This window comes from Gymnodraco acuticeps, unplaced genomic scaffold (genome assembly GCF_902827175.1).
Source record: "Gymnodraco acuticeps unplaced genomic scaffold, fGymAcu1.1, whole genome shotgun sequence".
NCBI classification, from domain to species: Eukaryota; Metazoa; Chordata; class Actinopteri; order Perciformes; family Bathydraconidae; genus Gymnodraco; species Gymnodraco acuticeps.
In genome coordinates, this window is record NW_022992232.1 from 1,800,324 (window position 1) to 1,815,724 (window position 15,401).

The window sequence follows — 15,401 nt, forward strand, 5'->3', positions numbered from 1 at the left end:
TCATCCTGATTCCTGGCTGATTTATCCTTTTACTTCTGGACTTTAGTTGTACTTTATCTCGCACTGCTAATTTCACACCCCCAGACAGAAGAGGAAGTGGACATTAATTGCCCAACTATACTTTACCGCAGCCATGTGATCTTCTCACGCAGGCCTCAGAAATAAAGTGTGATCAACTCCACGGTGCCTCTGACAGCGCTGAACAGATAATATGACAAGGAGGCAAGAAAAAGGGCATGGAGGTTTTGATGAATGTCTTTCCACACTGGATGCTCTGGAAGTCAGCCTTTGCAAATTGGCCCTCCGTTCCTCTGTCAGTCAAAATGGCACATCAGATGGCATGTTGAGCACAAAGGGAAGAGCGATTGTCCATTAGTGTTTAACAGCTCTGAGTGTGCAAAGCTGGCCTCAGCAAAAAGCGCTGACAGGTAACGGCGGGGTCGACATTGGCTGAAGAATAATGAGACCATATTTCCTCAGAACAATGAAATAATGAATGAAGCAAAGAGATCTGGAGCTCAGAGGCGGCTTTCCACGCCAACAGCACAAAACAATCACATGGGGAAGATAATACAGCTCTTAAGAGCGCTGTGGGAAAGCTCTTGAACGCACCTCGCCTTGTAATTGTCCCGTTGATTAGCATCAAGGATATTTGCCCCACATTCTCTCTCTAGTATCTAGTTGGTCTATATTTTGTCTTTCAATCAGGGATTCTTTTATGTGGGTCTTGATTTGGCTTAGCTCAGAGCACCAACCAAAATGTCTGCCCCAGTTCTGGTGCAGAGGGGAATTGCTCTCCTCTGACACCGGGCCCTGTTCAAGAGTCCGTTTCTATAGACTTTGTTAATGAGCCAGGCAGTCTCGCCATGCTTCAAAAGCTCACCACTGCATGCAAATTGAATCTGACCACCATTTTGGTTTGACTGTGAATCAATAAAGGGGCCGCACTATTGGAATTCTCTGGGCCTTGTTGCTTCCGATACCCTATACTTTGCCTCGAGACTGAAAGACATACAGGACATAAAATACTTCTATAGGCTACTTCACATTAGGCCTGCAGAAAAGCCTCCATTGGGAAGTAAACAGAATATAAAACATATTATGTTGTTAAAAGGTATGAGCATCAGACCAATAATAAGAGAGAGGTTCATTTGGGAACAAAAAAGTCAGTAAGCCCTAAGGGTTTAATATTAAATAAATCAATTATAAAGTCACACATTAATTAGAGTGATTCCTTTTTTTGGCAAAAATAAATTATAAAAACAGTTTTAGTTGTTCAGATCGTCCACGTCAGATCTTACAAAGCAGTAACATTTTTCAGTAGAAGGTCAAACTGTATAAAGTTAAATATTTTCTTAAGTGGGATCATTAATTGGTTTGGTTTATGTCTAACAACATGGCTCCTGGATAGTGTCCTCTTAAAGTCCCACAATTATCAACTTTTTGTATTCTCCTATGCACCTGTGGATCTACAAGCCTACAGGAGTTCGGCTTAACTTTGTTGACCTGTGGAAAAGTTGGCTTGTTTCACAATATAAACTCGGCTGAGGGTCATTGTTTTGCTGGCATGTAACCATTTTGTACAATATTTTGTTGTATATTCGAATCCCATTTGCGCTAAATCAGTTTAAACTACTTTGTCTAAGAAGCTTCAGTCAACACTCACAAAGTTGTTCTCTATACACTTGTTGCATTATTAAACCATTCACAATCTTATCCATGCACATTGTAAGAAGGTGAAGTTGTGGTGGAAGTTCCAACTATGATTCTACAATGAACAAATAACTGTATTTCACTGTGTATTTAGCAGCTCTATATCTAGCTAGCTAGCCAAGTAGCCAGTCTAGTTTGTGAGCTCGTTTTAATATTCAACATTACAGTGAAGCAGGGCCGGCCCTCCCTACAGGCAGATCACGCGGAGTGCGTGGGGCCTCATCTTGTGGAGGGGGCCTCATCTTGTGCGCAAATGCGGTGCAATACATCTTGTGCGCAAATGTAGTGCTCCACAGTTTTCCCGCTGTGAGTTGCCTGTGTTGCCTTCCGGCAAACGGCGCCCCGGACCAGAATGGGGCCCCCAAAGAAGGTCGATTAAATTGGTCCACAGCAACGACAACATGAAACCCCCTTTAATTTACCGCAGTGACATGTCGGGAAACCCCCTTAAGCCTTCAAAAGCTGCTTTATAATTTCAGTTTCGTAATCTCCGCTCCGCGTGTTGGGGGGCATGTCTTCTGCCTGGGGGCCCCAGAGTGTCTTGCAGCGCTACTGTCCGTCAACGCTCACACTATTTTAAATGATCAATAAAATCATGAAATAAAATGATATCCAATAACACTCTAAGATAACAATAAGATTTATGAAATCGAAAATGTCATTATATATTTCATTATTATAATTACATTCTGAAAATGTCTCCAACAATTCTCCATGTAGTTCGTTCATTTATTTTTCATTTGACACAATTTATCCATATGTTTAATGCGTTTTCATGTATGTATTTAAAATGAGAAGGAACTAATTTAATCTTTAATCAACCATTTTTTTAACTATTAAAAAAAATAGCATTTCAGTGTTGGCTTCTCCCGAGAAATATGCAAAAACATTTGCACAGAGTTACAACAGCTTTTTGCACAGTGGGGAGAGAAAAAAATGGGTTTTGATTGACAATTTTAATTGCAAAATGTTATTTATTAATTACAAGAGTCTCTTGAGGCAGAACAAAATATTGCAGTTTACAGATTATATTCAGAATGATGACAGGGTGTCGGTGCACTTTGACAGAGCTTGTTCAACTCTACTAACTCACCTGTCACCACGACTTTTAGTCCCATCGGGGAGAGATCCTGAATTATTTAACAAATATTATGTAAATGGTAAATTATTGCCATTTCTTTCATGGAGAGTGCTCCTCACACCCTAGAGGGTTTTTGTCAATTTGAGGAGACTAATGATGAAGTTTTATTGGTGTTCTTGATGCAGCTGGAAACCGTGTTATATTAATACCATAAATTAACACCATCAATTAACCCTTTATATTTCTTTCCAAGGAGTGTTTGCTTGATTTGGTACAAACAATATACATTCATGTATATTAATGACTTAAATATCTTAGACATCTCTAAGCAATTGACCAATCACAACATAGTCGGCCAGCTCACCAATCGGAGCAGACTGGTCTTTGGTTTCAGACAGAGGGTGAAAAGAGGTGCTGCAGCACAAAATAAAGAGATTCTTGAACATTAGAGCATGGAGACATGTCACAGTAGACGCACACAGTAAATATGAACCTCAAAATAAGGATAACATGTCCTCTTCAAGTGTATATAAAATGTGTTAAATTGATGCTTGAAAATTAAAAAGGGGAAGGGTTAATGTTGCTGCTTCACACTTGACCTCCTTTGTAAACCTCCCAGCATGCATTGGAGGTCGTAGTGAAATAAACAACAGGGACATATTGGTGACAAGGACATTAGTAGAGACTAATATCCACTAACAAGATGCTTGACTTTGAAAATCAAACAATGCACTGCATTCCTGCCTATCAAGCCTTTTGGATCAATAATGAAACAAAAAGCCAGCTGATAAATCCAATATGTCTCTTAAATAAAACAAAGTGTACTGCTTTTTCATCCTCTTTTGGAGGTGTTCCACATTGCTTTAAAGATACAGATACCATATGTTTTAGCAGTTGTGTACCGTGCAGTTGGTTTTATTTTCAAGACGCAGCATCCTTTAAAAAAATAAACCCGTAAATCAAAGACGAGGGTCTAATCTTTCAAAACAACTATTACCTGTTTCCATAGCACTTGTCATGCTTGCAGTGTGTGGTTACATGGAGTTGCTTTGATGTGGGAAACTTAATAAAAGCTTCACTTTTGAATAAAGATGCTCAATCTGAAATTATTTAGCAGCCAGAGACCTTTTGGTGCCTTAATTCCTGGAATATGTCTTTATTTCACATACCTCACTGCTCTTTGATGCATAGAGGGGGGTTTTTGGATTCGCTCTTAATTTGAAACCGAGCGACCGAATGATTTACACCTTAAATACTAAATGTATTCCTAAAGAATGCAAAGAGGGTCAGGGGAAATTAAAACTTTCAGCATATTTGTCAAAACGTTTGAATTCATGGTAAACAACCTTGATGCAGAAGGGAAGGAGGGAAAAGTTGCAGAGAGTTCCTCAGAGGAGATAAATAATTGCAAAGTGAATATTAAACAGAAGCAGACTTTGGTGTGTGTGTGTGTGTGTGTGTGTGTGTGTGTGTGTGTGTGTATGTGTGTGTGTGTGTGTGTGTGTGTGTGTGTGTGTGTGTGTGTGTGTGTGTGTGTGTGTGTGTGAGTACATCACACCATCGCAGGTGTTTTTGACGCACAACAAGTATTTATGAGACATCTGGCCATCAGAGATGGGTGTCAAATAAAATTGCAGTTTAGTGACATCGTAGCAAACGGATGTATTTGAGCTCTATACGTCGAATCAAAAAACATTAAAAAGATTGTATTCATGCAAAAAGGAGAAACTACTTGTAACGATGCATCCTTATCATGCTGGTGTGTGTGATTCTGAGGGAAAAAGTGATGTGATAAAAGATTAGGAGAGGAGGCCTTGATGATTTCCTCCTTTTCATTCACTTGTGCAGCACTAATGATCGGGGGGAGACTCCATTAAAGGCTGTAAATTGTCGAAAACAGTGCATTTGTCTTGTTTAGCTAAGATTGTGGTGCTAAACTCATTCCACCTCTGCTGCAACCCAACTTCAAATTGAATGCCGGGGCAAGTGTTTGTTTTCAACAGAAGCCTTGGACCTCTGTAATGAAAGGAATAATCCTTGGGCGCAGCGATTGCTCTTTTTCTGCGTTCGTTCTTTTCATGATAAGCAGGGTTGGGAGGGTAACTTTAAAAATATAATCTGTTACAATTACTAGCTAGTAGCTACCCGTAAAATTATGTAATCAGTAGCCTAATCTGATTATAAAAATATAAAAGGAATGCCACTTGATTACTTTCTGTTACTTTTGGATTACCACAGTGTCAAATACAATGCAAATAAATGCAAGAGACATTAAATATCAATAGGATGTTCTTTCAGCCTGTCCTCCTACAAAAAACGACCATATAGGTTGATTGTTCAGCAGCAAGTTACGACCAAGCGGCAAACTCGGGGAAGAGCCGGGACGCCAATGGAGAGGCGAAGTCACGCCCATCTACTTCCGGACCATGGGACCCCGGAAGCGAAAAATTTACATTGAATTCAATGGAGAGAGAACACGTATCTTTTGATCCCGTTTGAATTGTGCCACGAACTACAGATATGATGTTTGTCAATCTTAAACAATCATTTCCATGTCAAAAAAGTCACATTTTGTCGTAAAACTGCTGAAATATAAGACTATGAAAAATACGCTACTACAAAGACTACAAATCCCAAATCCCATTCTGGGTCGCGTAAGTGATGTCACAGGCATGCTCGGTGATTTATAATAAGACTCGTAATTAAAGCGAAGAAGAAGAAGATCTCATAACTGATTTATTCCCTCCAATAAATTATAGATCGCTAAAAATAAATTCACTTTTACAAGATGCCTCTGTGCTTTGTACCAGGTTGTAGTCATAAAAGTGATCATACCACTTGCTCCTTCTATCGATTCCCGTCTGATGAAAGGACCAGGAGTCGCTGGATCAGACATATCAGGTAATATCATAGGTAATATACATGTTGTGCATGGAACATAGTCAAGTTAGCTACCTAGCTAGTAGCGACGAGTAGCGAGCACGTTAGTTAGCATTACATTACTTAGCCTTGTCATTTTTAGTAGCCTTACCATGAAGTTATTATTTTATTACATGAAGTAAACCAAAATGTTAAACAGTAACCAAACATGATGGTAAGTATTTCGTGAAACTTTTGAAGAGTAGCCTACTGCGCCCTCCACCGGGTACTAAGGAAGCAGTTCAGGGAGAGTCGAAGGCAGGCATGGAGCTTTACATGACATTCTTCTGGACGTGTTTCATTGTGATGACAATCTGTTTGTTGGAAAGACAGTCGTTGTGTGCTTATTGAGAGAAAATTGTTAGAAGAGATAATTATTCAAAGTGTTGTTACTTTAAAGTGTTGTTACTGACCTTTTTCTCTTTTATTTTCTTTACCTCACCTGTAACTGCTGAGACGTTGAGGAACATGCACACTGACCTGCTCTGGCAACCTGATTTCCACTGTACGTAATAGTATTTGGTTATGGTATATTATTTATATACATCAAAGGCACAATGCACCCCCCAGAGACACACATGTATTGAGTGTGATATGTTGCATAGGTCATGTGAAATCATCTTTACATACTAGAAAACTGTAGGAGCGGCAACTTGTTTTGAAATTGAATTTTTAATATCCGATAATAAAGTTGATCTGTTTTCTTTATTCTTCTCTCTTCCCAGCTCCATCACCATTCTCTGTTCCTGCAGGTCCTGCTTGCTAATCAATGCTCATATTTTTTACACAATTACAAATAAAGTCATTGTATTGTATGACATGAAGTTGTGCTTCATTCGGAGTCAATAATAAATTCATTCTGCCTTCAACTGCGCAATGATTGTGGACTGCACCGACATCCATGTAGCTGCCCCCCAGTAAGATGAACCAAGCAAAGAGGGTCCCCATCATGCCCAAGGACATCCAGCTGGCCCGCCGCATCCGCGGAGAGAGGGCTTAGACTGACCTGAGACCAGCACACCCAAACACAACAGCTCTTTTAAGAGCCACATACATTTTCAAAGAGTTGCAATCCTACGTTATTATAATGATTAAACTGGTTCATGTATCACTTAGTTTACTGAACCGTGATGAATGAAAGAAAATTAGTGAGGTAGTGGTTTACTGAAGTTACAAAGACATTAATATATGAGTAACAGGTCAGTGTAAACACAAGCTTCTGTCAATTATGGATCATTCAAACTATTTATATAAAAATATGTAATAAAGTTCTAAAACAAGTATTCGGTATATTCCTTGATAGCTTTTGGAGAAGGTTGTTTTTAAGTTTACTAAAATCTATCGTTTCAACTGTTTCACTTTATAAAAAGGGAACAGGTGAGTAGAGCATCATTGAGTTTATTATTCTGTCAGTAAATTATCCAAATGAATGTTTTTCATTATTTTAGTCAACCCTAAACAAATTGATTGTACCTTTTAATGATGACCTTACATGGTCGGCAAAGTTAAATTAACTTCAGAAAATCAAATCTGTTCTGAGAAAAACTAATAAATGTTTAAAGATAGGAACTTGCCATCCCACTGAAAAACAGTCCGTAGAGATTTAAAGGCGTAGTTGTAGTTCAGTCCAACGTTTCATTTGGATTCATTTGACAACAGTCAACTATTTTCATAAAGAATATATATATTTTTCAAAGTCAACTTTATTGTCAATCTTACTCAGTTTGAGAGATCAAAAAGACGTTTAAATAAAATTATACAATTACAGATATGTATACAAATATATATATCCTATATACACCATCATGTATAATGATGGTGTATGATGTAGAAGGAAGTGTGGTAGATAACAAGTAAATATAGAGTTACATACAGATCCATGTTACAGCAAAAGATGGAATAACTAAGAAGCACGCAGTATAATAATAATTACATGCAACAATTAAATAACTGCTCAGCATCTCCACCACAATCCCAATCTGCTGTGTCCTGTTTTCCTCCCCTCTGCATAACACCCCATCACACATACGAAACACAACGCAGAGTCCGAGGGTGTTAAGAGTATGTTTATTTAAATGTCCTCCTCTCTACTGGCCAACACAGGGAGCATATGCTGGGGTGTAGAATTGTTCCAGGAGGAGGAGATTTCCATGCCATGCAGGGTCTTTGGGGGATGGGGATGATGATCGCCTCCTTCGTGGTCCACACAACAAAGTAGCAGAGACTCCGGTCTGTGATGTGCAGCTGCCCTTGGACCTGATGCCAGTATGGGTGATTCTCCTTGAGAATATATGACCCACCCTCCTCACGGAGACAGAAGGATGGTAACTGGACTGGCCTCCGTGATGGTCATGTTCCTCTGGCTGTGTGGACACTTCACCTCCAGCAGGGCAGATGGCTGCACAAGGGTGATGCTCCCAGAACACACCCGACTCACTCACAAAGAGACCAGACTCGATTCGAACACTGTCACTTGATAGGCCTCCACAAAAGCCTTCACCCCTTCGGCCTCGTTTACAACCCCCCAGTTGACAGTTGGCGATGTCTCTGGCCAGTGGGTTGTATTCTCCTCTCGCTGATGGTAAAGTTGAGACAACCGGCTGGACTACTTTGGAAGTGCCAGGCTTCCCTCCACTGGCACTCAACATCTGTGGAGCTGATCTGCCACATGGCAAATATTGCCAATGCTGCAGCGTGGCTGCATTTGTACATCTCCTGTGCACAATCACAGACAGCGCTCTGCGTCTCCCATGCAGATCTGTAAAAATAAAGTAAGTACCATTTGTTAGCATGCTATAATAGATTGAATGAGCAATAATACAAGGATGGTCCGGATCTGGGGGTGGAGGGTTTATTTTTCCATAGTTTTGTCCTCTTGTCTGTTGTTATTGTTTGTTTTTTCTGTATTTTTTGTAATTTGTGTTGTATTGGTTGTGATTGTACATTGTATTTTTCTAAATGTGTATGAATACATTTTTGAAAACATTTGATCAACAATAAAAAAGGATTTGGTCAGGAATCTAGACTCAGTGTGTAGTTTATTAATTAATCAATGCTCTCTACATTAGGAAAACACATACCGGTGTACCAGAGGGAGTCACACACAGCTGTGACTAGATAACCAAAATCCTTGAATCGACACACAGCAAATAAACTCAAATGACACAACGAGAAAAAGGAGATCACACATACAGTATAGTCGATATAAAACTGGCCGCTTCAATCTGAAGAGCAACTAAAACAAAACACGGGAGTGTACCTTGTTCTTGTGAACACTAATGTTATCCACAGCATACACAGAGACCACGAAGTTCTTAAGGAGAAAACTAGTTGCTAAAACAAAACACGTTAGTGTACCTTGTTAGCTAATGTTAGCTAGCTGACATTAACGTTACACATTGCACTCATATTACTCACCGAAACCTTGTAAAGCCGGTCCCGCATGCTGGCTCTACAGAACCGACTAACTCCCCTTTCATATAGGTACAGCTCTCAACGTGCCCAGACTTGTAGTGATTTTCACCTCGTAAAATACTTTTATTCTCATTCTGAAAGAATGTGGTGAAATGTGCTAACGTGACGGCCATCTTTATGTTGGTGACGCGTATTGTGCGAGACGAGAGACCTGTAGTTCACTGAGCGGTTTCACACGACCAAAATGTGTAACTTCACAGTTTTACGACACATTTTTATTTTTTTGACTTGCAAAATGTTCTTTTAAATTGACAAACATCATATGTGTCATTCGTGGCACAATTCAAACGGGATCAAAAGATAACCTTTCTCTCTCCATTGACTTCAATGTATAATTTTCCGCTTCCGGGGTCCCATGGAGGCTTTCGGAAGGGGAGGGACTTCGCCTCTCTATACGGAAGTGCCACACATTGCAGTGCATATATTGGCCGATAGGCGATGACTGCAGAAAGGAGCAATTTCCATAGACCCCCATGTTAAAATGCCCAATTTTACAGCAGAAAAAAACATGTTTCTACCCTGGCTGCAATACATATTATTATAAATTTAGTTAGATTCCACCTTCATGATTATGAATATGTGAGTGAATTGTTTTCTAACACAACCCTTTTATTTATATTAGGTCTTAAAGTTGTTGCATACATTAGGGCGTGGTCACATTGAGTGACGGCTCTCTCAAGTGACTGCTGCTGTTAGCTTCTTGTCTCTCTGCTAGCTGCTCCGTGAAGCTACGGGGACTCTGCCTGCTCAGCTCATCCAGGAAACACAACTTGACCCCGGCCGTGTTTGTTTGTTCTTCATGCTTATATATCGGACTATTGTGACTCGTTCTGTGGTTGAAACAGACGGTGCATGAATGCGGTTTTGCGGTAAGTGAAATTCGAGTACTTATTTATGTGTTAATGATTTTAATCAGCTACGTAATGAATGTTAAGGCTTGGGTTAGCGTGTAAGCGAGTGGTAGCTACATCGGTGCTAACGATGCTAATCGTAGCCTCGAAGTTAAAATAATAGACTGTATATATAAAGGTTGAAACGAAGTGTTAAGTGTTAAGTGGGATAAAACTGTAGAACAAACGGCTTCTGTTGAGGTTGATCAAATAAGGTTACAATCCTTGTAACTTAGAGAGATATTTTATTATTTAGGTAGGAACTGTATGCATCGCTAAGGTTAATTTAAATTCGCTATGCTCGAGTATGTAGACAAGCTAATGTCGAAGTAGTGTATGTGAAATCAACCTCACAATAAGATGTGTGTATATTACAATTATTAATGTCATATTTCAAGATGATTACTTAGATATTACAATATGGTTGGTTGAGCTGGAGTTCATTATTGAGCTTAAACGTTAACGTCACAGTCATCTGAAGAACGAACCCAAACCTTGTTGTTTTATTAATTGCATTACCAAATTGGTATCAAATAAACAGTAAGCATTGGTAACACAACTTCCAAAGTTACAGTAAAATAAAAAGGACCTGACTCGGACAATACACAATCCACATGTTCAACAGAAGATAATCAGTTATATTGTTTGTACACATGGTACTTTACATATATATATATCTGTTTGTTTAAAGTGTCCAGGTGATGCAGACAGGCTGGACCAGAGAGTGAGAGACAGAACTGGACTCCTCACAGCAGTGAACTTCAGCACAGGTATAAAGACATCTTTTTCATACTGTACAAAGAATCAAGAAAGATATTGGTTTAAATGAATGAAGTATTGACTTGAATACACTGATATACATTCCATTAAACTGTGACGGCCCCAGAGCCTGGGGCCTGTGAGGGTGTGAATGTTGCAGGTCCTGCGATGGGGTGGAGCTGAAGAGGCCAATCAGCGAGATCGGGGACAACCTGGCCGGAGGTGCTACTTAAGCCCAGCCTGCCCGGAGTCACATGCCCGGCATGACTCTCTCCAAGCCTGCTGCGGAGGAACTCACCGTGATCCTTTCCCCTCGTCCACCCTCTGCTGTTTTTTTGTGTTTCCGAATAAGTGCTGTGATTATTGGAAACTTTGAGCGTCTCTCCTGGTTTTCTGTTGTGGCCAACGGGCCGGTCATAACATAAACAATACTAAATACTAGATCACCTACACATCAGTTAAGTTGAGGGTTTTTTCCATGCAAAAAGTTACATTTAGATGTTAACAAGCAATATGATTTTGTCAGCTTTCTCATTTAATGTATTGAAGGCAAAGATATTTAACACATAGTGAGAACTGCTACTATTTATCTCTCAACCCCTCAGGCTATAATCATGTTATTTCTCCATTCCTGTTTCATGTGTCTTCTCGCAATTATCACTGGCCCTGTGTATCTCCTAATCGCTATAAACGCCCTGCTCTCGTCTATCCCACATGCTCCACTGAGATCCAACATCTAGTTTCAGGTGGCCTGTGGAACTGCCAGTCAGCTGATCCTAAGGCTGACTTCATCTCTGGCTACGCTCCCTGCAGTCCCTGGATTTCCTTGCTCTCACTGAGACCTGGGGTTATACTACGAGGCAGGATTTTTTCGCTTAGCCAGCTAACTTCAGGGAAAACTTGGGGTTTCCGGTCCTACGAAGCTGGTTCTCGTTTTAGCAGGCTAGATCTCCATGGTAACTTATGCTGTGCGGGCTAACCTGGGTCGGGACCAGGTTAGGTTGCAGGCTAAGAGTTCAACTCAGTGAAAGCACTGCCTGCTGACCAATCAGAGCTCAGTGTGCAGAGTTTAAAGCGATCAAGTCATATTACAGGAGAAAGGAAATACAGAAAAGCTGCCGTTGCAGGAAAGACGGCCGGCAAAAAATCACCGACTGTGTGAACGTGAACATTAATAGAATAATCACCTCCCATCTTCAGAGCAATCTGACTATTATAACATTAGCGTTAAGAAAGCTTACTTAAATATCTGCACAACATAAGTAACCGGATCAGAGTAACATTAAGTACAGTCTGCGGCATATCACCTTCATAATGTATCATATATTCCTTATCTGAGTCAGCTGAAGCCGTATCTGGCCGTGCAACACTCACAGTGTCACATACTGTATGCAGAAGTATTATTTTAAGCAACACTTAAGTTGACGAAACACTCGAGACAATGTAATTAAAGTCAGATCAAGTCGTGTTTTGAACGGGGCAGTGATATCATAAACCTGTTAATGTACGCGTTCAAAGACTTTTTCTTTTACCAGCTGCATTCACCTTGCAGGTGAAGCATGTATGTAGCTTTTATCCTGGATAAAGTGTTTAAGTCATGGATGTTTAAAGTTTAACTTCTTCATATGTCTAATATTATAGTTTACTTTTCATTCAGGAAGTATGACGCTGCGCTGTCAGTATGCTTCTCCATGTTTGTGATTGGTCGAATGCTCCAAATACCACCCCTTTTCATGTGAACGCGCACCTACTAGATAGGACAACGGCTGGCTTGAGTGATCCACTTGATAACCCGCGTTGTAGTACCGTTTAGCGAGAGCGCGTATGTTTTGGATTAGGCCAACCGCTAACTCAAACATATCCAGGTTAGGTTTGACCAGCTTCGTAGTACGGCCCCTGGATACTCCATCAAACACATCCACCCCAGCAGCTCACTCCACAGCATATTCCTTCTCCCATACACCCAGACCCACTGGCAGAGGAGGTGGCACTGGTCTCCTGCTCTCTCCCAAATGGAGCTTTTCCCTCTTCAAGCTACCTAACTTCACATCCTTCCACCTTGAACTTCCATGCCGTCACAGTAACCCATCCTATACAATTAACCTTGTTGTTCGCTACCGTCCACCAGGCATCTTGGGGGGACTTCTTGGAGGAATTAGGATCATCTCCTCTCACACATCACTGAAACTGTCCTCCCGCTGTACTTCTCGGAGACTTCAACCTCCAGACAGGAAGATACTAACATCTCTGTTAACCACCTTTGCTTCTCACTGTCTCCATCCCTACCAACTCATAAACTGGCAATGTCCTTGATCTCATATTCTCAAGGAACTGCACTACTTCTAACCTCTCTGTAAACCCGCTCCACACATCCGATCACTTCTTCATTTCATTCTCTCTACCCCTTTCCAAACATAACAAACTAATCTCTTCTCATCCTGCACCTGTCCGCCGTAACATTCGTTCCCTCTCCCCCTCTACCTGTTGCCTCATCGGTGCTCTCAGCCCTCCCGTCCTCTACTCGTTCCAACTTCTGCCTCCAAACTCTGCTGCAGAAACTCTCCTCTCTACTCTCTCATCCTCTCTGGACTCTCTCTGTCCTCTCACATCTCGGCAGGCCTCGTCAAGTCCCCTCCTGCACCCGGGCTAAATAACGCACTGCGTGCTAATAGAACCATCCTTAGGGCAGCAGAGCGGAAACAGTGGAAATCCAAACACCATGACGACCTCCTAACCTATCAGGCTCTCCTCTCCTCTTTCTCTGATTCGATCTCTCAGGCAAAAAGCACTTTCTTTCAAGATAAGATCCAATCTTCCTATTCCAATCCCAAACAACTATTTTCAATCTTTCCACCCTCTTGGACCCCCCAAAGCCCCTTCCCCCCCTCCCTTCTGTCAAGCGACTTGTTAACCACTTTGAAAAAAAGGTTGATGATATTCGCTCTTCTTTTTCTGACTCACCTTTACTCACCGCTGGTCACCAGACCCTCCTTTCACTCACACACTAACCTCCTTTCCCCCTCTCTCTCCAAGAGCGGTTCTTACCCTCATTACCTCTGGCCCGCCCTACCACCTGTCCTCTGGACCCTATCCCCTCAAACTCCTCAGACTATCGCTCCTGATATTCTACAGTTTCTCACCCATTTCAATCAACACTTCTCTAACTTCTGGTCACTTTCCAAATAGTCCTTAAGGAGGCAAGAGTAAACCCTCTCCTAAAGAAACCCACTCTCAACCCGTCTGATGTTATAAACTACAGGCCTGTCTCTCTCCTCCTGTTCCTGTCTAAAACACTTGAACGCGCTGTCTTTAAACAACTCTCCTGTTATCTCCATCAGAACAACCTTCTCGATCCGCACCAGTCTGGTTTTCAAGGCAGGTCACTCCACAGAAACTGCTCTCATTGCTGTCTCTGAGGAACTGCACACTGCCAAAGCAGCATCCCTCTCCTCTGTCATCATCCTGTTGGACCTGTCTGCTGCATTCGACACGGTGAATCATCAGATCCTCCTTCGCACTCTCCAAAAACTTGGAGTTTCAGGCTCTGCACTTTTTCTCCTCACCTCATACCTCAAAGACCGTACCTACAGGGTAACTTGGAGAGGGTCCGAGTTCCGACCCTTGTCAATTAACTACAGTGGTCCCTTAGGGCTCTGTTCTTGGTCCCCTCCTCTTCTCCCTGTACACAAACTCGCTCGGATCAAGTCATTAGCCCGCATGGTTTTTCATACCACTGCTACGCTGACGACACCCAATTAATTCTGTCCTTTCCCCGCTCAGAGACCCAGGTCCGTCGCACGCATCTCTGCTTGTCTAGCTGACATCTCTCAGTGGATGTCTGCTCATCACCCTCAAGCTCAACCTTGACAAGATTGAACTGCTTTTCCTTCCGGGAAAAGATTGTCCCACTCTTGACCTGACAATCAACATCGGCACCTCTGTTGTTTCCCCGACTCAGACTGCAAGGAATCTGGGTGTGATCCTAGATAACAACCTGTCCTTCACTGCAAACATTGCTGCTACAACCCTCTGCTGCAGATACACACTTTACAACATCAGCTGACCCAGAAAGCCACGCAGGTGGCCTGCACATCTTCCGGCGCAGGACTGAAAACTCATCTCTTCGACTCCACTTCGAGCGATAGAATTACTACAAAAAAACTGCTAACAGAGCACTTATATACTAATAAAGGACTGGCTTATCTATAGCCAGTTGAGTAGCACATGAAATGTTTGGCTCTATGAAACCTTATGTACTTATATGATTCTGTTTTCTTCAAGGTTGTGTCTTCCTGGTCGAATGTACTTATTGTAAGTCGCTTTGGATAAAAGCGTCAGCTAAATGCAATGTAATGTAATATTGTCTGTAAAAAACGTGGTAAAAGTTATTCTTTCAGTGAGACAACAGAGCAAGCTTCTACAGTTGCACTACGTTATAACAGTTAAATATTATTTTGATAATCAAATATATTTCAATGTTGATGAATGTCATACTGTTCATTCATAATCTGATTGTCTTTGTAGCTCACTGTTGAAAAAAAAACCATTACAATTACAAAATAATT